General features: G+C 40.8%; 1 protein-coding gene across 4 annotated transcripts in view; it reads right to left on the reverse strand.

The window, feature by feature from the left end:
- LOC126252900 (bestrophin-2-like) overlaps positions 1–22,407 on the reverse strand; it is a 467,283-nt gene that overhangs the window by 18,775 nt on the left and 426,101 nt on the right. The gene's annotated exons all lie outside the window — the stretch shown is intronic.

The following is a 22,407-nucleotide window of genomic DNA, read 5'->3' on the forward strand; positions in this document are numbered from 1 at the left end:
ATGTCAACCGCCTTCACCGATTCCTACGCTAGCGGAAAAGTGCATAGCTATATCGTGCTGTTTACTTTATGCTCACTGATGTGGTGGTAAGCCGCTTGATATAGCAATGACGCAAAACCTGGGATTTACCTTTACTGTTACAGAACTGACAAACCCAGAAAAAGGTGAGAGAATGTGGGCAGAAAAACGGCTTCTTCGAAGTCAGAAATTCGACCATGTTTTACTATTGAAAGAGTCAGGATATGACGATTTCCGAAATTATTAAAGTATGGAAGAGAGAAGATTTTTTGAGCCGCTAAACCTCGTCAAGCAACGTTTGACGAAAAGAATAGTGTATTGCAATGGGAGAAGCCATAAGCTGTGAGATGAAGTTCGTACCTGTTACGGTTTCTAGCTACTGCCAGAACTTATTAATACCATTAATTCACTACAGCTGGAAACGACGTCATTTACTGGTGCCTTTCGAAATGCATAATGGTAAAATGAAACAAACGATGTTCATGTAAACATTACGTATTTATTTACACATGTAGCGTAACAGATATTCCCTTACTTACTTACTTACTGGTCATACCGGACTCGGGAGTCCATTACCGCAGCAACGTATTTTCACCATCTGTCCCTGTCTTGGGCTATTTCCTTCCATTCAACTCCAATACCTAGGCTCCTCAAATCAGCCTTCACATTGTCCTCCCATCTACGCCTCGGTCTCCCCACAGGGCGTTTTCCCTCTAAGTGCGCGCGCTGCCGTGCCCTCATCCATTCGAGCTACGTGACCCGCCCATCGCAGCCTACGTGGTTTAATAATACTGATTATGTCAGGGCTTGAATAGAGTTCGTGAACCTCTTCGTTACGCAGTTTTCACCACTCTCCGCTAATGTCATCCCTTTTTGCTCCGAATATTTTCCTCAAAATTTGTTTTCAAATACTCGAAACGGCTATTCATTTTGCACAGTGAGAGACCAAGTCTCACACTCATACAGCATAACTGGTAGAATAATAGTTTTGTATATTCTAATCTTCAAATTCCTAGACAATATCCGTGATGGAAGAAATCTATTCATTGAGAAGTAGCACGCATTTCCCTCCCGTAATCTCTTCTTCAGTTCGGATTCAATCTCATTTCTCGAAGTGATGTCCACTCCTAGATACCTAAATGTGTTCACTTTTTCAAACTGCATGTCTCCAACTCTTAACATTTCCTGATCTACCGCTGTTGGCATTCTAGTAGTAACCAGGTATTTAGTTTTGTCTTCACTTATCCTTAGACCTACATCTTCACTAGCCTTGATTAACGCATTCGCATTTGCTGTTACAGATTCTTTCCTATCGCTAATGATGTTTAGATCATCTGCATACCCTAATATCTTAATATTTCCATTTAACTCCATACCCTCTGAATTATCTGCTGCCAAAAAAATGGTTCAAATGGCTCTGAGCACTATGGGACTCAACTGCTGAGGTCATTAGTCCCCTAGAACTTAGAACTAGTTAAACCTAACTAACCTAAGGACATCACAAACATCCATGCCCGAGGCAGGATTCGAACCTGCGACCGTAGCGGTCCTGCGGTTCCAGACTGCAGCGCCTTTAACCGCACGGCCACTTCGGCCGGCTATCTGCTGCCATTCGTACAATATATTCTAGGACTAAATTAAAAAGTAGCGGAGTCCGTTCTTTATTACAAATTCTTCTGACTCCAATTTCCCCACGCGTACTCTAGCTTTTGTGTTTTTCAAACTCGCTTCTATAAGTCTAACATACTTCTTTGGTATTCCAAGTTCCAAAAGAATTCTGTACAATTTTGACTGCAACACTGAATCATATGCTTTTGTAAAATCCATGAAAAGATTATGAACTGGTTTATTGTATTTACATTTCTTTTCCAAAATTTGACACAGGGTGAATATTTGGTCTATAGTTCATCTGTTTCTCCGGAAGCTAGCTTGGTAATCCCCCGCAATTTCATATGCATATGGTGTAAACCTGCTTAGCAGAATATTCGAGAAAATTTTGGAACATACTGGTAATAGTAAGATCCCTCTATAATTACTACAATACATTTTGCTGCCCTTCTTAAAAATTGTGATCAGAATCGACTCCTGCCACTCTTCAGGTATCATCTCTGAGTTCCATACTTTAGCTATCACTTTGTGAACTACTTCCACCCATTTCTGTCCCCCATTTTTAACTAATTCTGCAGTTATGCAATCTGATCCTGGTGCTTTATGGTTTCCCTAGACCTAGGAATTTAAGGAACTCATTTCAAGCTAGAAGTAAAAAAGGTGTGTGTGTGTGTGTGTGTGTGTGTGTGTGTGTGTGTGTGTGTGTGTGTCACACACACATCTTTTAATAAATAAGGCAGTACATATACAACAAATTAAGCATTGAGAAAGTATTCCAATTGCAAAAAAAAATTCTTTCTTTCATAGCAGACATTCCAAAATAAAGCAAGTGCTTCTTATTGATAAAGAAAATGAACTTCCTGCAGAAGTGTCCGTGAATATTTTGTGAATAAAACAGTCTAGATGGCTTACTAATTTTTTTTTATTTATTACGACGTTTCAGCAACTGCCATCATCAATATTAAAAAGTTTAAAACATAAAAGCAGGCTCTATGTCAGTACTAAAAACTGGATCAGATAGTTCTTAGTACCGAAAGAACCTTCTGATGTTAGCTGTAACCTTCCTGATATCTGATAATGGGAGTAGCGAAACGTCGTAATAAGTATATCTTAATAATCGATCTAAGTGGTTTTATCACAAAATTGTGCATATCTATTGGTATACTCCTGGAACGACGTATCCCTTATAACACAACAGGACGGGCGATCTAATTTGAAATAGTGTAAATGACCGTGTAGTTCAAGTGCTGACTTCATCTCGTCATGTTACACGAATTAACTTAAGTGTGTTAGTTAACAGTGATTAATTTCGTATGTGGGATTCTGAGCCAAAAACAGAAATTTGCTGTCCAACTCGAAATCAATAAAATTGTAGTCATATACTGGTACTGTACCTTTACTTACACGCAAAAAGCAGTAGCAAGAAAATTAGAGAAACAACATAAATATCGTTCAAGAAAATTAGAGAAACAACATAAATATCGTTGCCACAAGTACATAGCACTAATTTTATTGGTTAATTAGTATGCATGTTCCCAGAAATGCATTACTCTACACAACATTAGATATAGCTACGGTACAAAATTGCGAAATTCAGATAGGATTATTTTTCATAGTTCGTTTTTTTAAGTTAACAAATGGCGTAGGAAAATAAAAAAAAGATCAGGAGAAAGTTTCTGAATTTTTACGAAGTATGAAACGCTTATCACTGAACTGTAGCTCCAACCTTCCTTAGCGTCATTCCAAAACTTTGCACGTGTGTCGGTCGACGTTTTAAAATGATCTCTCTCACTCACTGCAATTGAGGGCACAATTTAAAACCATGACACTGCTTACCGACAATCAACATAGCGCGAAGAGAGGCTAGCATTTACTTTGTTCTGCAAAACTGGAGGCAATTACGTGTAGTAATTGTTTTGCATTTCAGTAACTGAAGTATCTCAGACACTTCCTGATGACAACAATGACATTGCGAAGCACTTCGAGATTTGATTAAAATATGTATAAAGAAGGTAATCTTAATAAAGTACGATTCATGTAACTCAAAATTAAATGCGACCTGTGCATAAGCTATCTGATAAAAACTGCTACATAATATGTAGTTTGTTGGAGGGTAGACACCGCAGTCAAGGGAAAAATGATTGTTATTTATTTGGTTATTGCATCCTACTACAACAGTGGTTCATGCCTAATGTTATTACAGTGACTTTGAAGATAAGCTACGGTAATGATCAGTTCCTTCATACATTTTTAATTTTATATTAGTTAGCATAATAGACCGTCATATCGTTTACTTTTTAATGAAATTTATTGTGCCGACCCTTTTTAATGGAAAGAAATGGAACAGCTCGTGCCTCTCTACTAAATTCCTGCCTGACTAAAGAAGTAATCGATCTATCGTCTTTGGAACAAGGAGCGCTTCGGCAATTTTCTGCCACGCATGTTTTTCTTCTGAATTTTGTGCTGTAAATCTGATGGATCCCACAAGCACCCTGGAGTGGTCAGAAGAGAATGTAATGCTGCTAATAGAATGATGTAGATATCCATAGTTCACGCAACCGGCGTCAAAACGAGCAAGACAAATGTTCTCCCGTTTAGTATTCGCTCTGGAGTAAATAATCAACTCTCTCTCTCTCTCTCTCTCTCTCTCTCTCTCTCTCTCTCTCTGTGTGTGTGTGTGTGTGTGTGTGTGTGTGTGTGTGTGTGTGGTGATTTCAGTAACTTACGTAATTACATCTTTTAGATATGTGTAACGCAATTAGTTCAGTGTTGTGGATTCTGCGTGTATGTAAAATTAATTCACACGTTTATGACGTTACAGTGAATACAGGAATTTGCAGCAGTAAGTACGATATCGGACGATATGTGAATGACGTTCATACTGATGTCTTCGGTAAAGATGATTTGGTGAAATCCCTATGGACGCCACTTAAACAGCATATATTCTTGCCACGCCCTGAGGGATACCTTCGCTTTAAAATCTGTGGCGTCTTAGGCACCCTTCGTGAGCGCATTCTGAAATGTTACGTTCTTTTCAAAACCAGACACCGTCGGGGAAGATGGGCTGACATCAACATTAGGACCTTTTAGAAACACCATCTGAGAATAGTTGAACATAGCTCCAGAAGATATTTCTCCCCACGCAGACAATATATCATCTAAAATTCATAGAATATGTACACACTTTTTTGAGGACAGAAAAGAGACTTGTGCGTCATCTGAACAGCGATAAGGCACTTCAACTTGCTGATCGTAGGACAGTCTATGAGGGACATTGCTTACAAAACATCCTAGAATATTGTTCAAGAGTTTGGACCCATACCAAATTAGGATTAAAAGCTGATATTGGATGCACACAAAGAAGAGCAAATCGGATCGTCTCAGGTTTGTTTCATCCACGGCATAGTGTCACAGCGATGTTGAAAACTTAACTGATAATACTTGGACGATAAGTGTCAACCATCCCACGGGAGCCTACGTACAAAGTTTCCAGAATAGTATTATCAGTGAGCAATCTAGATTCTCTGCTTATCGCTGCGTATGGCTCGCGAAGACAAGATCAAATTAATTACAGCGTTCATAGTAGCGTTTACGAAATAATTCTTCCTATGCTCCATTGGTGAATGGATAGGGAAGAAATCTTAATATGTGGTACAATGGGACCTACCCTCTGCCAAGCAGGTGACAGTGGTTTGTGGATGTACAGACAAACAAATGATTACAATTTCAGAAAAAAATGAATGATTTATTCAAGAGAAAGAGCTTCACAAATTAAGCAAATCAAGACAACAAAAGTGGTCCTCCTATGAAAAGAAACAGCAGCCTCGACCATCACTTCTCGTTGTCAGACTGTTTGGCGTGAGACCTGACCGCTGTCCGGGGCGTCTCCAAACACGCATTCGCCGATCATCGGGGTTCACTTCGAAGCGTGTCTCCTCACCAGAGACAATTCTACTCCAGTCAATGAGATTCTAGGCGGAAGATGTATTGAATCGTACTAGTTTTCTTTCTTTTCTTACATATAAGCTATATGTAAACTGAATGAGCTATAAACCAAAGACACCGCCGAAAGTGAATTAAGGAGTTGTTTTGTGCAAGGAGAGTGTTTTGATGCATCGTTAAATATCTGTACGAAACTGAGTTAGAAATACGCTCTTCGGTTTATTAATTCATGTATCTTCACCCTTTTGTTTCGGGAAGTGGTAGCGTACGGACGTATACTTCGATCCGTCGTACCAGCATCGTTAAAAATGTGTATTTTAACAGTTAATTAAAAGTCATTAGAAAGAGTCATTATAAAAGGAATATTTATTCGCACGGTCGTAAGTTCAACTCATATCTGTTTATCATTTCACTCGCCTGCATCAAGAGGTTCGGTGTAGACAAGAATAATTAACGTAGTATCTGCAGGAGTGTTCCTGCATCGACATTGTCACACTCAACACTGGAATTAATGTAAAGGTAATGACTAAGACTTGATAAGCACCTACTGAACTTGCTTTACTTATACTAAAATTATTGTGTTTAAGAACTTGTAGACAGATAGGCAATTTCAATGGTTGCGGTGATTATTTGATACCGCACACTACTGGAAGCAACAGTACGTAACGCAAATTACGTTTATTGACATTGAATGTAATGATATTCAAGGTCTGTTGATATTGGTATCAGTTAAAGTTCATCCAATGTTGTCCACAGATTCATAAATTACCTTCAAAATTTTCTCAACTATTCTTTCCAATCAATTTTTCAAATTATTCAAGCAATTATTAATCCATTTCTACACTCCTATTCAAAGACATGTCTAGAGACTCTCCGAACAGTGGTGGGATATCAATGTAACTGTTGCCCGCAATAGGCCCAGCAACCAACAATGATAGTTTGGGGTGCCATTTCTTATCGTAGCAGGACCCCGCCAGCTCACTGCGAGAGTTTCTACTGCTTGCCTTCGTACTTGCCAAACCCTAACTTGGCTGGCAATGTCGCCGGATCTCTCCCAATTGAGAACGTTTGGAGCATTATGGATAGGGCCCCTCGTGATTTTGGCGATCTAATGCGTATATTGGATGAAATTGCCACGTTATCCCTCAGGAGAACATCTAACAACTCTGTCAATCAAATGCCAAGCCCAATAGCTGCTTGCACAAGCGCCAGAGATGGGCCAATGCGTTATTGATTTGCTCAATTTTTGCAGTTCTTTCCCTTGAATAATCCATCCATTTTTTCTAAAATTGTAATAATAAGTTTGCCTGTACACCTACTCACATCTGCCGATTTGTGTCCCAATCTTTCGTGGTGCATCGTTTTCTTTGTCTTAGATTGAACATTGTATTGCTCATCTGAGAAAGAAAAAAAGGCTTCATATGGACAGATGCCATGTTCCGAAAGTTTTCAGAGATACATTTCAAGCATTTCATGTACATTCGCTTTGAACTAGTGGCGCACGTATGTGTCTTACCCTAATCACTGGATCGGTCGTGGTAGTACAGATCATCAGACATTAAGCCATTAGATTTTTGTTTATGAGGTTGGATGAAGTCTGAGGTGTACAAACAAAATTTAATATGCAAGATGAACTGCTTGGTCTCATCATGAATGCTGCTGCATGCAGAGGCACTCTGACAAGCAACGCAACATGTTCTCTCAGAAGTACACAGATGCACTGACGTTGAAGGTGTGATATTCAGATATTTATTGTGAACTGTACAACAGCTGTATTGTGACGTGTACCTTATTGTTTCATGGCGAATGAGTTAAAATACGTATTTTTCAATGTATACTTTGTAAAGCACGTGTTGTAATGTTTACTAACTGCTGTACATGTACATGCAGAAGATGCAACAGGTATACTAAAGAGACTGCTTACACCACACTTTTCCGCCCTATTCTGGAGTACTGCTGTGTGGTGTGGGATCCGCATCAGGTGGGACTGACGGATGACATCGAACAAGTTCATTAGAAGGGCAGCTCGTTTTGTATTATCGCAAAATAGGGGAGACAGTGCCACAGACATGATACGTGAATTGGAGTGTGTGAGGTAACGGGCGAGTTGTGGCGCCGTGGAAATATTTGGAGTTGCCGTGGCCGCCCGGCAGGCGCAGCCGCTCGGCAGGCCGAACACGTGGTGCCGGACGTTGGCCGAAGCAAGAGGAGTCCAGCCGCATGACTAGAAATTCCATGGTGACGCTGTGTTGATGAAGGAGATACGCTGGGAGTGCCAAAGAAGGCAGACTTTGTGAAACCTTAATGGCAGACATTTCACAGTTCGTATAGTAGCCGGATGAATCATACCTCAAAAAGAAACATATACATTACCATTATTTGCACGACGATTTTGATGGTGTAATCAGATTTTCAATATATTTATTAAAGTTTAGTATCTGACTGTAAATTATAAAAGCAACACCCAGAAACGAATTTCCAAAGTCTAAACGGTTCATCGGATTTCTGCGATCTACATGTCTTTAGACAGCTATTAGTGTAAACCTAAATTGGTATGAATTACAGGCATGTAACTTGAATAGTACATGAGTTATCGGAGGTCAAAGTGGCCGATTACTGTCGATCGCGTCAGGCCGTAAGTATTCCACAGTTCCACGAATGAACGGTAGCAGCATGCTTATAAATATATTTATTCGTCTATGTCTTTGTTTATATCCAATATACACTATTCATGAAGAAACTGGTCCAATATTTACTGTGTTTTAGAAAGCACATAGACATTAAGGCTACTGGCATACCTTTTGTTCTATTCCTTTGATACATGTTTGTTTAATTTGTTTATGTATTTAATAATGTGTGTTAGAGCGTGTTTATGGTCCAGCTGTAGGAACATTTATTTAATTTCAAGTCATTTAAATGTAAATCCCGTATTTCGTATGTGTTTCAATATGTTTGTGAGTGTACGTTGGCTTGGAGACATGGAGGGAGCACTCTAGCCAATCACAGCGCTCGTTACTAAGAGAGACTTATGGAGGTTGGGGAGGAGCATCGTTTCCGGAGAGGACACGAGGTAGTTCTGAGCAGTGCGGCGCGGGGGACAATCACACAGGACACGGGGAGTCTGAGACAGGACATGGGAGGTGCTGGACGCGATGATGCGACAGACGTAGGGTTGCATGCAGCGGTTTGCGCGTGTTCACGGCAGATAGAAATAATTCGGAGTCCCGACTTGTGCACGTGTGAGATTTCCGTGGCTTCTACGGTGAAAACATAGTGTGCGTTTAGAAGTGAATATCTCGAGAGCTATGTTGTTGTTGTCCATAACTAATTACGTGCAGTAGGAATCTATTGTTTCCCAGTTATTCAACTTTATTTTAACTCCTGGACCATCAACATCAATAAGTGTTTTGCATCATCATTTATACCGCATCATCATTTAAAGTCAGTAAGATAGTACCTGCAGATTTTATTTAGTTGCAATCTTTTATTTATAAATTTTACATTACATTCGTAATTGCCGAGTGATAGGAACCTTCGACCATTCGATTCATGTGTATATTCTTATTGTATACTGTAGACTCAGCAGTATTTGGCCTGTAATGCAGCAACTACGTATCCCAACCCCTAGACAACAAAACCCGCCAAAGCTTTTAATATTTCAACTTTAAGTCAGAGGGTACATAGTTGAGGGCCCATCACCTCATTGTATTTGAAAGCCCGCAAGTGGCAATCATTAAAACAAAGGCGTTTTTCGCTGCGACGGGATCTTCTCATGAAATTTCAATCAGTTTTCTCCTCCAATTGGGAAAACGTTCTGTTGGCACCCACCTACATATGGAGAAATGATAATCACGATAAAATAAGAGAAATCAGGGCTAACACAGAAAAATTAAAGTGCTCGTTTTCCCACATGCCGTTCGAGAGTGGAACGGTAGAGTGACAGCTTGATGGTGGTTCATTGAACCCTGTGTCAGGCACTTTATTGTGAATAGCAGAGTAATCACGTAGAGGTAGATGTAAACCTGATGAAGTACTGAATATAAATAACAATGTGCACTAATTATGTTTTATTTCGGAACTACTCGGAATAGGTCCTATGACCGTATTAAGTTTTTTGCTTCAAACGATCATTCCTGCCATATCCCTAAGTATTGACCTTTCCTCCTGGAACATCTTGTATGTAGATGTAAAGTGTTTCTGCCTACTCTTTGACAAAACCGTATCCTGTTTGATGGGTAGGAGCCGGCTCTTCACAGCAAACAAGGAATGACAGTGAAATAACTTGGGCCAATTTCCATTCTCTTCTGGCGATTTAATCTTGCAAAGCTACCTTCGAAGTGGGCCTAAGAAAGCACGGCACTGTGGTGATACTGTAAGTAAGAAAATTGTCCATAAAATGAACAGCTTCGCCGTTTTGCCGACGAAATGACAGACAAAGCAAAAAATCGAGCAGCTAACGTTGTGTTCGTTAGATTTGTAATCAATTTGCGAATACTTTCTGGTGTTTATAGCTGTTGCAGACTAAACAGGGCACCATCTGACGGATTCAATTTTATGTAACTAAGGTATCAAGGAAGTGTCCACGGGCAGCGCAATTCGTCAATTATTCTCTGGCACCAGGCACTCATCACTTTTACCAAAGTGTGAAACTTGGTGCATTTACAAACACGAGGCAATTCTGCCCTTAAACTGTAGTTAGATGGGCGCTTCCTGCAAAATCGTGAACTAGCCAACTTTGTTTCCTTTGTTATAGAGGGCTGCTATAGACGTCCATTTGTTTTCCAAACTCTACATTCTCCTAAGTATTGCACGTACAAATATGATTGATGCATGAATAGAACTGAAAAAAAATCTGCATTTTCACTTTACCCAATTCTCTATGAGTATCCCCCCCCCCCCCCCGGTCACACGACACACGTCAAAGGTCAAAGCTATAGTCAAGTCCGTTCCGTACCTTACGTAGCAACGTCCTGTCAACGATCATCACAGCTGCACTGATGCGTTTTCTGTAGTGTTCCAGTGTTTTCGGCTGTGGGGGTAATGTAAACACGGTCCGTAACTTATCCCAGAAGTAAATAGCCAACGGTGTTAGGTCAGGTGACCTTGGGGTTAGGGGGAGGGGGCAGACAGGGTACAGACCCCCACCATTCCATTATTCCCTTACTTTCGTCTGTCCGATCTTTTTCCTATGGTTGCCCATACACGTAGCTTCCACGGCCTCTAAGTATGACGGCAAAATTCCAATCTGTTTTGCATTATCGCGAAATAGGGGTGAGAGTGTCACTGAATTGATACAGTATTTGGGATGGGCATCATTAAACCAAAGGCGTTTTTCGTTGCCGAGGAATCTTCTCACGAAATTCCAACCACCGACTTTTTCCTCCGAATGTGGAAATATTTTGCTGACGCCGATCTACATGGGAGAAACGATCACCATGATAAAATAAGAGAAATCAGAGCTCGTACGGCAAAATGTAGGTGTTTGTTCTTTCCGCGCGCTATACGAGATTGGAATAATAGATAATTGTGAAGGTGGTTTGATGAACTCTCTGCCAGGCACTTAAATGTGACATGCAGAGTATCTATGTAGATGTTTGTGTATTCTAATCCTTTTCAAGTTACTCTAACAGAACACTTAATGTTCAAAGTGGCGCAGAGTGCTCGGGAGAGAGAAACTTCAATCGACTGGTTGTCCACCGGTTCTCTCTGGGTTGTCTGAAAAGCGCCAAGCCGCTGCCGTGATTGTAACTTACAGCCACGGTTCATTTCCTGCCAAATGACGCAAGTTGCTCCAGTCCTAGCCGTCCCTCCGTGTGTGTGTGTGTGTGTGTGTGTGTGTGTGTGTGTGTGTGTGTGAACCACTTCTTCGGATGGAGACAAATTTTGTATTATTCCATAAACATAGCTATTTGGTGGCACCAGGTTTCACTTTCTTCCTTCTTTTAAAATCTACCTATCACAGTGTCTTCCCGCATCTGCTGGTGAAGAGGATGAAAGAAGTACTAAGATGAATACCCTAAAATCTGTCTCCAGTTATTTTAAGGAATTCCAACTACGCCTAAAACATCCAAAGCCTCAAGAGTATGCTTCCCATTGTAGAAAGGAGAATCACAAAGACAACTGAATGTTACTTGGAATGGAACTAGAGTGACGTGGAGCAATATTACACATTTAAATATCTTTGAGTAGTCCTGAACTGAATTTTATATTTCCAGGAAAATCGTAAAAATCGTCAAAAATAAATTTCTCGGCAGGCAAGATTCCTCTTCGCGACATTGTCAGCTCTATATTCTGTAATTGTATAGTTTCATTTCTATGTAGCAGCCTGGCATCCCTTTGTGTATGCAAAATGGATGAGCAATGCAACAAATAAACCTGTAGGTAGAGTCATCGTCGGATACTAAAAATCAGTCCGTACATACCATCTGAAACAGCACCACTACCAGTGCGAAGGGATGTTACAACTAAAATTGAGGTCACCCAACTCATTCACAGCGCGAGACATCCACAACAAGATCACCATGCGCCAGAGAAGTCTGTTAACAACTACTAAACCGTGTAAAAATGGCCCATCAATAGCAAAACGGTGATCAGCGAGACGCAAGCGCTGCGGGAAATAATAGTAAGGGCGTATGAAGAGCCCATGACAAGAGCGGATCACATGGAAAGCCCTGAATCATCTTCGTAGAGACTTGGCAAGATAGGTCTGGGGCGCCTGAATCTCCCATAATAAACTGCATTCGGTGTCCATCATCTTGCATCCTTTAAAATTTCTAACACTTGCCTCACTTACGACATTAATTATTCCTTTTTTACCTCAGGCTCTGACTTATCAACCGCTCCCTTCTTTAAATCAAACTGTGCTATGGAACTTTTTTCGCCAGTTCGATTTGGTACCTCTTCATTAGTTATTCAATCTACCCATATAATCTTCAGCATCCTTCCGAAATATCACATTTCAAAAGTTAACTATTTTATTTCTATCTGTACTGTCTACCGTCCATGTCTCGCTTCCACACAAGATTACACTCCAAACAAATACTTTCACAAATGACGGTATAATACTTTATGCAATTTGGAGACCGTGGCTGTTATTTGAAACAACACTTAAGTTCTTATTCGATGTTAACAAAATCGCTCTTTATCAGAAATGCTTTAATTGCTGTTGCCAACCTGCATTTCATATGCCCTTTACTTTTGCCTTCGTCAGCTTTTTTTTCTGTTCGGACAGTAAAACTAATTTCAGCGTCTCATTTCGTCTGCCTTCCTTTCTCTACATTTAATTGCCCATGTTTTGCCTTTGTGTATATGCTATAACCCCTTTTCAAATCTTGATGCTACGATCAACGTATCTTTGAAATTCTTTGGTGTATCTGATCCGAATTACAATATGGTCGGTAAATCCTAGATGTTTCAAAATTTCTTCTTCGGTAATTACAATTCTCTTTCCAGATATTTTTCCTTCCTTTAATTCTTGCTGAATGTATAGACAGAGAAAACTTCTACTGACTACTTACAACGCAAGTGTAAACACGATGAGACATTGTGGGTCAAAATGCAGAGTTTTCTTGAAATTATCTACAGAAAACAATTATAACCATTAACTTTCCCCAACGCATTTCGAGGGATTACACTCTGTTCTTCAGGTGGTTCAGTCGATCACATTATAATTTATTTTTCTGTTTGTAACCAGAACAGTTATTCCGTAAATGTTCCAACAAAGAGAACACTGTAGGTCGTTGTGAATCAGGGTGTATACGCGGACAAGGAAAAAAATATGTCCCGGATTTTTCCTGGATCTCCCGGTTAAGAATACATTTTCTCCCGGGTGAAAATACACATTTGCCATGTTAAGTGACAGTATACTTTACTTCGGAACTGTAAAACTTATTCTTTGGTAGGATATGGTTTTATACAGCAGCGTAGAATTTTCCGGCACTTTAGAAAACGATACTCAGGGGCGTGGGGGGGGGGGGGGGGGGGGGGGCGTTTTGGAAAGATCTTTGATGTGCAGCAACATGTACGCTGCATATTTTCGTATTACGAAAGTATAAATTCGAATTCCACCAACAAGAAAAGTTTACGGTTTAAATTAATATACCTGGTGTTGCTAGATGAAAAGCAAAGCTTTCGCATATAATATTTGTCTCTAATAAGCTACAAGAGCTAAGCTTTCACATATAATGTTGATCTGTTTAGCGCATGTTACACTTTTCACACAAATACGCCAGCAAAATACTGACATAAATCTCTGATCTTCCGGGCTGGACATTCTTCTAAATGGCTCGTCATCATAGAGTTGATTTTTAAGAGAGACCAAACACACTATGATTTAAGACAGGGTTTCCCAACGTGTGGTCCGCGGACCCCTTAGGGGTCCGCCGGCTCTTCCTAGGGGGTCCGCGGCCACTTTTCACCAAATCGTGTAAAATAATGAGTGAAATTATTGAATAAAAATGTGAAAAACAAATTCATGACTTTTTTACTTCTGGTCGTATTCCCAAGCAGCCTTTGCGGTTCCTAAGTGAGGTCATTGGGAACATGGCACTTGCATTAAGAAGCTTTCGGTTCCCATGGCTTTCGCTCTGAAATTTAGAGTTACTGTGCTCTTGACTGACTAGGTGTCCGACATGGATTTTCGACTGAAGAAGGGGTCCGCCAGTTGAAAAGGTTGGGAAGCCCTGATTTAAGAAATTCATCGTACATTCTCGCACATAGTTCATCTTGCGTAAAAGGAAATTTACTTTGAAAATAACGTTTTCCGAACAACAATTCGCAATATTTTTCCGTGACCTGTTAGAAACAGATTCATTTCAGCATTTGCCAGAGAGCGCCAGATAGAGGCGTCACCGCGCTTGCGCAGCTACGGTGGCGTAGAAGCCCGTATGTTCGTACGTGTAAAACATGAAAAGATCTTACATTATGTCATAAAAGAAACAAGACATTAGAGGATACTCCAAGAGTGCCGGAATTTCGTGAACCATACTCAAATGCATAGTCCGCCTTACAGTGCACATTCGTATGTCCAGATGCCCTATGACGTAGGCCTCGTCCAGACATGAAGCTTTTCAGTGTGGTTTTCGTGACGAAATTTTCTTGGCGTACCAGTACTGTATTATCTCATGTTTGGTTCTTTATTATGGCATAATGCCATACGTGCTATCAGATGAAAATGTGCACCTGAAATGCAGCGAACAGTTGAAACTAGCCTATAGTGTGGAATAAATTGGCTGCCTCAGCAGGAAAGCTTAATAAAAGCCAAATTTATTTATCAAACCGACAAAAATAACTTCATTGTTCTGCAAGGCGATTAATGCTTGACTGTCAGAAAGACATCCGAAACTAGTAACATATTTTAGCCTTCCGCAATTATGTGAATGTATTTTAAGTCACTTGATAGCTCCCAGCCACAGAAATCCGTCTTGTTTTCATTTGACTTGAGAGCAGTAAACGACAGAAAAATCACTAAATGTAAAAACGGGTCACGTGGAGACTACCTTACCCCCTCCTCCTTAAAAATGAGTCATATAAGAAACTTAAAATCAAATTGCCTTAAAACTCGAAAGCGTAAAAAATCAAATAAAAACAGTCTATCGCGTTTTCAGGTTTTTATTCGCTAACAACCGATTTCGGCCCTTTCCTCAGACCATCTTCAGGCTTTTCCCCGCCATTATGGCAGACTAATGGGACAAATAAACAGCTGATGGTTAAAAAGCACTTGATAAAATACTTTACGGTTGTTGAACCTCACCTTATTGGAAGGTTACTAAAACAAAGGCGTTCTTCACTGCGGCAGGACCTTTTCATGAAATTTCAACCACAACTTTTGTCCTTAGTATTTTCTTAGTGGCTACCTACACAGGGAGAAATGCTCGTCATAACTAAATAAGACACATCATAGCCCACACGGAAACATTTAAGTGTCCGCTCTTCCAGCGCTCTGTTCGAGAGTGGAACGGTAGAGTACAAGCTTAAAGGCGGTTCAGCAAACCCTTCGCCAGACACGTAACTGTGAATTGCGGTGTAATGATGAAGATGCAGATACTAGAAATAAATATTTTGTTCATACAACTTTTTCAGGCTCATTTTTTCTTTCACCAAAACTTTTTATGTTTAAGATAAAGCTTACCTTCCACTTGCGGCCGCGCGGGATTAGCCGAGCGGTCTGAGGCGCTGTAGTCGTGGAGTGTGAGGCTGGTCCCGGCGGAGGTTCGAGTCCTCCCTCGGGCATGGGTGTTTGTGTTTGTCCTTAGAATAATTTGGGTTAAGTAGTGTGTAAGCTTAGGGACTGATGGCCTTAGCAGTTAAGTCCCATAAGATTTCACACACATTTGAACATTTTCTTCCAATTGCACCAAAGTTTCCTGTTAACCTGAATTGATTCTCCATTTTCTTTTTTCCTAGGATCACCGTTTAATTCCATTGTTCTTAGAATATTCCATTGTTCTTAGAATATACTGTGCCGGCCGGGGTGGCCAAGCGGTTAATGGCGCTACAGTCTGGAACCGCGCGACCGCTACAGTCGCAGGTTCGAATCCTGCCTCGGGCATGGATGTGTGTGATGTCCTTAGGTTCGTTAGGTTTAAGTAGTTCTAAGTTCTAGGGGACTGATGACCTTAGAAGTTAAGTCCCATAGTGCTCAGAGCCATTTGAACCATTTTTTTAGAATATACTGTGTAAAATAAAACTGGAAAAAGAACAGATTGTAATCAAAAGAATAAAGTTAGAATTTGCAATGTTGTTGTCGTAGACAACACCCACAATGAACTGTAAAGCCCTGGTTGCACTTACCCTCTTCAGCCCCGATCCACTAACAATGGTCTCGGTATTTATCGCATTTTCAGATTTTTAATCGTTAAGCAGTCCTTACTTCTACGGATTTCGCTCCGTCTGCCGCCACCAGCAGCCATAATGGCGGGGAAAAGCCTGAAGATGGCCCAAAGAAAGGGCCGAAACCGGTTGCTAACAAATAAAACTCTGAAAACGCAATCGAGACTTTTTATTTGATTTTTAGCATTTTATACCTGTGGCTGCTTTCATTCAATTACAAAGTGTTTTCTAAAATTTTAACCTCAAAAGCGTGCTAAATGTCGCGACCACTGTTTGGGGATCATATACGGCTGAACAGATAGAATTTGAGAGATGTCCCGGTCGGCTGCTGGGGCTAAAGAGGGGCTAACAAGGGTAACTCCCCATCGCACCCCATCTCAGATTTAGTGGTAACACAGCCCAGTGGGTACCCCGTCAAAAACTCAACACACATCAAGCACTAAACCAGGAAGAAGGTCTACTAAACCGCGACAAAAGAAGCAAAACAGAAACGGTGAACGGTCCAAGCTCATGAAGTGCAACATCGAGCAGAGTTGTGTACCTACGGCGTCGTGGTTATGAGGTCACGGTGTTGGACAGCGAAGAGGGGGAACGGTGTTCAAATCTCGCTCGTGGCTCAATTTCTATTTTATTATTATTATTATTATTATTATTTGCATTTATTTTACCTGGCAAGATTAGGGCCTTCAGGCCCTCTCTTACACCTAACCAGGCATACTCAGATTCAACAAATTTCAGTTTCTACAGGACATTAAGGAGATATAACATGTTATACAGTATAATTTTCATAAAATTATGAACTTTCCGGCCGGTTGTTGACGTATCTTTTCTCCTTCTGTAGTCTTAACAGTTGTCATACTATACGCTGGTTATAGAATATGTCATATGGTAAGAATTATTACCGTCGCAAGTAAATGTGATGAATAGTGAGAGCAGGCGAGATGCAACATCGAAATTTCAAACAAACGAAAAAGAACAAATGAACGGGTGTAAGCTATGTTACAACAAAGGAATTCAAAACTTCCAAAAGGGAGCGCAAGAGTCATACATTAACATGTGGAACTTGGGTAAAACGAATAGGAGGTGCCTTTCTTACACCTCGCTATTGCAAACGGACGTTACACCACGTTACAGACACAAATCTGAATACTGCCAACAGACACGTCAGTAACCGATGGAAACTTCATAATTTGTGTGTGTGTGTGTGTGTGTGTGTGTGTGTGTGTGTGTGTGTGTGTGTGTGTGTGTGTGTGTGTGTGTGTGTCGAGGAGGAGGGGGGGGATGGAGGAATGGGGAATTAACGAAAATAGCAATCTGATCTCCCCTTCGCATTTCAACACCGTAACCATATAACCACGACGCCATGGCTACACAAGTATGCTCGATGTTGCACATCGTGAGCTCGGACCGTTAATTGTTTCCACTCGTATTTTGCTTCCTTCTCAACAGTTCAGTACACCACCTTCCTGTTTTCATGCTTGAGGTGTGTGCAGTTTTTGACGGGCCATCAACTGGGTAATCTTACTACTAAATCTCAAGGCGGGGGAGGGGGGGGGAGGGGGGGGGGCAGTCATATCTCATGTTTATTTGACATGTCAGGTGTTTGTACAATTTCACTGGTAATTTGTTCAGATTCAAATCTGTTGTACCCTACATACCAGATGATGGTTAATATCTGAAATCGGTAGATGACTATTGGGACAAATAGACATCTGAGGGTTAAAATACATTTTATTAAGAAAAAGTTTTAATGACTGCCATCCCAATTCGTGTATCATATCCGTGACACTTTTCCCCTTATTTCGTGACAATACACAACTTTTTTCCATGTACTCCGTCAACCTATCTGATGCGGCTCACGCTGCACAGCGTTACTCCTGAAGTCGGACAAGAGTAGTGTAAGCAGTCTCTCTAGTAGACCTGCTACGTTTTCTAAGTATTCTGCCAGTAAAACGCAGTCTTTGGTTTGCTTTCCTCATATCACCATCTATATGATCGTTTCAATTTATTTGTAATTGTAACCCCTAAATAATTAGTTGAGTTTGCAGCCTTAAGATTCTTTTTAGTGTTCATGTGGGTGATTTTCAACTTTTCACACCATACAGATATCTTGTCTAAACAGCTTTGCAATTGGTTTTGATTATCGACTTCACAAGACGTTAAATGACAGCAACATCTGCAAACAATTTAAGGGGGCTCTCTAGATAGTCTGCTAAATCTTTTATGTAGATCAGGAACAGCAGAGGGTCTGTAACACTTCCTTGGGGAACGCCAGATATTATTTCTGTTTTACTCTAAGACTTTTCCGTCAGTTACTACGAACTGTGACCTTTGTCATAGGAAATCACATTCCAGTCTCACAACTGAGACGGTACCCCATAGACATGCAGCTTAATTAGAAGTCGCTTGTGAGGAACAATGTCTCAAGCCTGCTCGAAATCTAAAAATATGGAACGTCGATAGCACTCGCTCCTTCGTGAGAATAAAGAGCTAGTTGGCTTTCACAAGAACGATATTTTCTGAATCCGTGCTGGAAATCTGTAATTCTTTAAAGTGATTCATAATGACCGAGCACAGTATTTGTTCCAAAGTCCTACTGCAAATCTACGTTATTACCTAATGCGCCTCCTCTAAGGATTTTTTTTTTTTTTACACAGGAATTATTTATCAATTCGTTTCTCAATCTGCAGGACGACAAAATCAGTGTCTTGCTTTGCTTCAGTAAACTACAGAGGGCTTGCGCCCCACTTTAACGAAGAAGAGTTCTTTTCTACGACTCCTTGCCCTCAAAGACAAGGCGAAGTCCCTTTTGGTGGGTCTGATGGTCAAGACTTCCGTAATAAGGCGGCCTCATGATCAGTACCGTGACAGAGCTCCATGTATCATTAGAAGAGGCAAATTACGTAGTGCAAAATGTAAGTCTTGCCTTGGCCAGAGAAACAGAGAGAGTACTCCAGTAAACCATGCCGAACAGAACAGGTGACAATAATATACTGCTTAAATAATGCAACCGTGGCTTGGCTATCAGCATAAATTTATATAGGCGAAGGAAGGTTTGTGTAGTGCACAGTGCACATTTAGAACTCTAAAGGAGAATAATTGTAAACCATCACTACAGGTAACAAATTTAGTGACTTTACTGCAACGTTCGCTGTGTATGGTACCTTGTTCTGGATAAACGCTGAGGAAAGGCATTTTAAGCCAAAACTAAACCAGGAACGCAGCCTACGTGAATCAACCTCCTCTTCATCCTAAAATTCGACGCACTATGAAGCCTTACCTCACCAGGAGCAAAAAAACTGTCTACTTAAGAAACAGAGAATTATAATCTGTGAAAATTATCAGACAACAGTCAACGTAAATGAAAAGAGAAAGCCGAGTTTATACCGCACATGTAATGACGGCTTTTTCAGTCGAACTGCACTATTCGGAGTTGAATGGAACGAAATTAATGCACTCAAATGCTTTGTCGATTAACTGAAATCAGACTGTTTCGTAGCAGAAATCCAACTTCAGAAATTATTATTCCACATAAGGACGCATGACTGCAGAATCGGTTACACGGCTGCAGTACCGAGTGAAAGAAATATGATGCTTCCAGAAAATACCTGTATTTTCAGTGTCGAAACGATTGACGCTAATTAATGGAAACCATTAAAACAGTGTCGAAATGGTCGAATGGAGATTAGTACAGCTTTCCATCGTGCACTGGTCGATGCGCCATTTCAATACGGCTGGCAGCAGATAACTTGTAAAAGAAGACTGAGTGACATTACGTTCATTAATAACTCTTCTCTAAATCCGCTGGCACTCTTTCAGAAAATTTATAACAGGAAACTGAATGGGAGCAGTGCGGAGGAGGTAGAGTCGCCGTCTTGTAGCGTAATTGGGTTCGTCGTACCCGGCGGCAGAGAACAACAGAGCGGAAGTGAGACGGTGTTTCTTTTCTTATGTTGTGAGAACAAACGTTAATAAGCGGACGGAATGACTCAACAACCACGTTTCTGTTCGAGAGCCACTCTCGACGTTTTGATAAAGTAAAACAACTTCCTTTGCTCCTTAAAATTTTCTTGTCTTCTTCCTTGAATTCGTGAAGATTTAAAATAACTTATTGAAGACTCCTAGACGCGTCTTCTTGGAACAAAAGCTCATTAGGTTCAACACATCCTCTGTGTTGGAATCATGTAAGATATTTCATAGCTCAGCTCGCAGGCCGCGGTCGTATCACAGAAACCATCACATTCGCCTTACGTGATTCCGAAAACCACCGAAAATTTAATTAGGATGCTGGAACAGGAATAGAAACTACGCTCGTTCAGAAAGCGACCAAAACTTTAAACTACTGGGCCACTATGGTCGGGTGCCCCTTTAAACATTCCAAAGACTTTTCCTGAGAAAACTGGGGTATATTTCTTTCGGTTCTATAAAGAAAATGCAACTTCAGCTACAACCGAGTTTAAAATGGGTGAGGCACTGTTTGATTTCGTATCCTTGAGGATGATTTTGTTTCTGCTGCCCCTGAGAGCAATCGAATGCTGCCACACAAGGAGCCACCGGTAACTTTTCCCGGGTTATTTTAAATTGTTTAGGAAGGCGGATGGCTAAGACGAGCCTGCGCTACACGCCTACCTTCACATGTGAGAGGGGACGACGCACACGTTTTTAGTGATGAAATACACACCACTGCTTTATTCATATCTACACATATGTCGGGTGGTTATAGATAAAGTGCAGCTACCCGCAGAGGTCTAGTGTAGGCTGTAATTATCGTACGATAGTTAAACTACGTCGATATTCTAATGCGTTCATGCGGAACTTACAGCCGCAAATAAAACGCAGTTTAATAGTACCCCAAACTCGGCAGTTCTGTGTATTCACGGCACCCTGTAGTGTAAAATGTACCTTGTCACTCCACTGCCTGGCCACACGTCATCAGCCTTGACTATGCCAGAAACTGAAGAGCAAATTCAGAAAGTTGCTGCGAATCTTGAGGTTTCAGTTGCGTCTGGATCCTGTATGGGTGTCGTTGTTGTGGTCTTCAGTCCAGAGACTGGTTTGATGCAGCTCTCCATGCTACTCTATCCTGTGCAAGGTTCTTAATCTCCCAGTACCTACTGTAACCTACATCCTTCTGAATTTGTTTAGTGTATTCATCTCTTAGTCTCCCTCTACGATTTTTACCCTCCACGCTACCCTCCAATACTAAATTGGTGATCCCTTGATGCCTCAGAATATGCCCTACCAAGCGATCCCTTCTTCTAGTCAAGTTGTGCCACAAATTTCTCTTCTCTCCAATTCTATTAATACCTCCTCATTAGTTATGTGATCTACCCATCTAATCTTCAGCATTCTTCTGTAGCACCACATTTCGAAAGCTTCTATTCTCTTCTTGTCCAAACTATTTATCGTCCACGCTTCACTTCCATACATGGCTACACTCCACACAAATACTTTCAGAAACGACCTCCTGACACTTAAATCTATAGTCCACGTTAACAAATTTCTCTTCTTCAGAAACGCTTTCCTTGCCATTGCCAGTCTACATTTTATATCCTCTTTACTTCGACCACCATTAGTTATTTTGGTCCCCAAATAGCAAAACTCATTTACTACTTTAAGCGTCTCATTTCCTAATCTAATTCCCGCACATCACCCAATTTAATTCGACTACATTCTATTATCCTCGTTTTGCTTTTGTTGATGTTCATCTTATATCCTCCTTTCAAGACACTGTCCATTCCGTTCAGCTGCTATTCCAGGTCCTTTGCTGTCTCTGGCAGAATTACAATATCATCGGCGAACCTCAAAGTTTTTATTTCTTCTCCATGGATTTTAATTCCTACTCCGAATTTTTCTTTTGTTTCCTTTGCTGCTTGCTCAATATATAGATTGAATAACATCGGGGATAGGTTACACCCTGTCTCACTCCCTTCCCAACCACTGCTTCCCTTTCATGCCCCTCCACTCTTATAACTGCCATCTGCTTTCTGTACAAATTGTAAATAGCCT

The sequence above is a fragment of the Schistocerca nitens genome, chromosome 4, assembly GCF_023898315.1.
Source record: "Schistocerca nitens isolate TAMUIC-IGC-003100 chromosome 4, iqSchNite1.1, whole genome shotgun sequence".
Lineage (NCBI taxonomy): Eukaryota > Metazoa > Arthropoda > Insecta > Orthoptera > Acrididae > Schistocerca > Schistocerca nitens.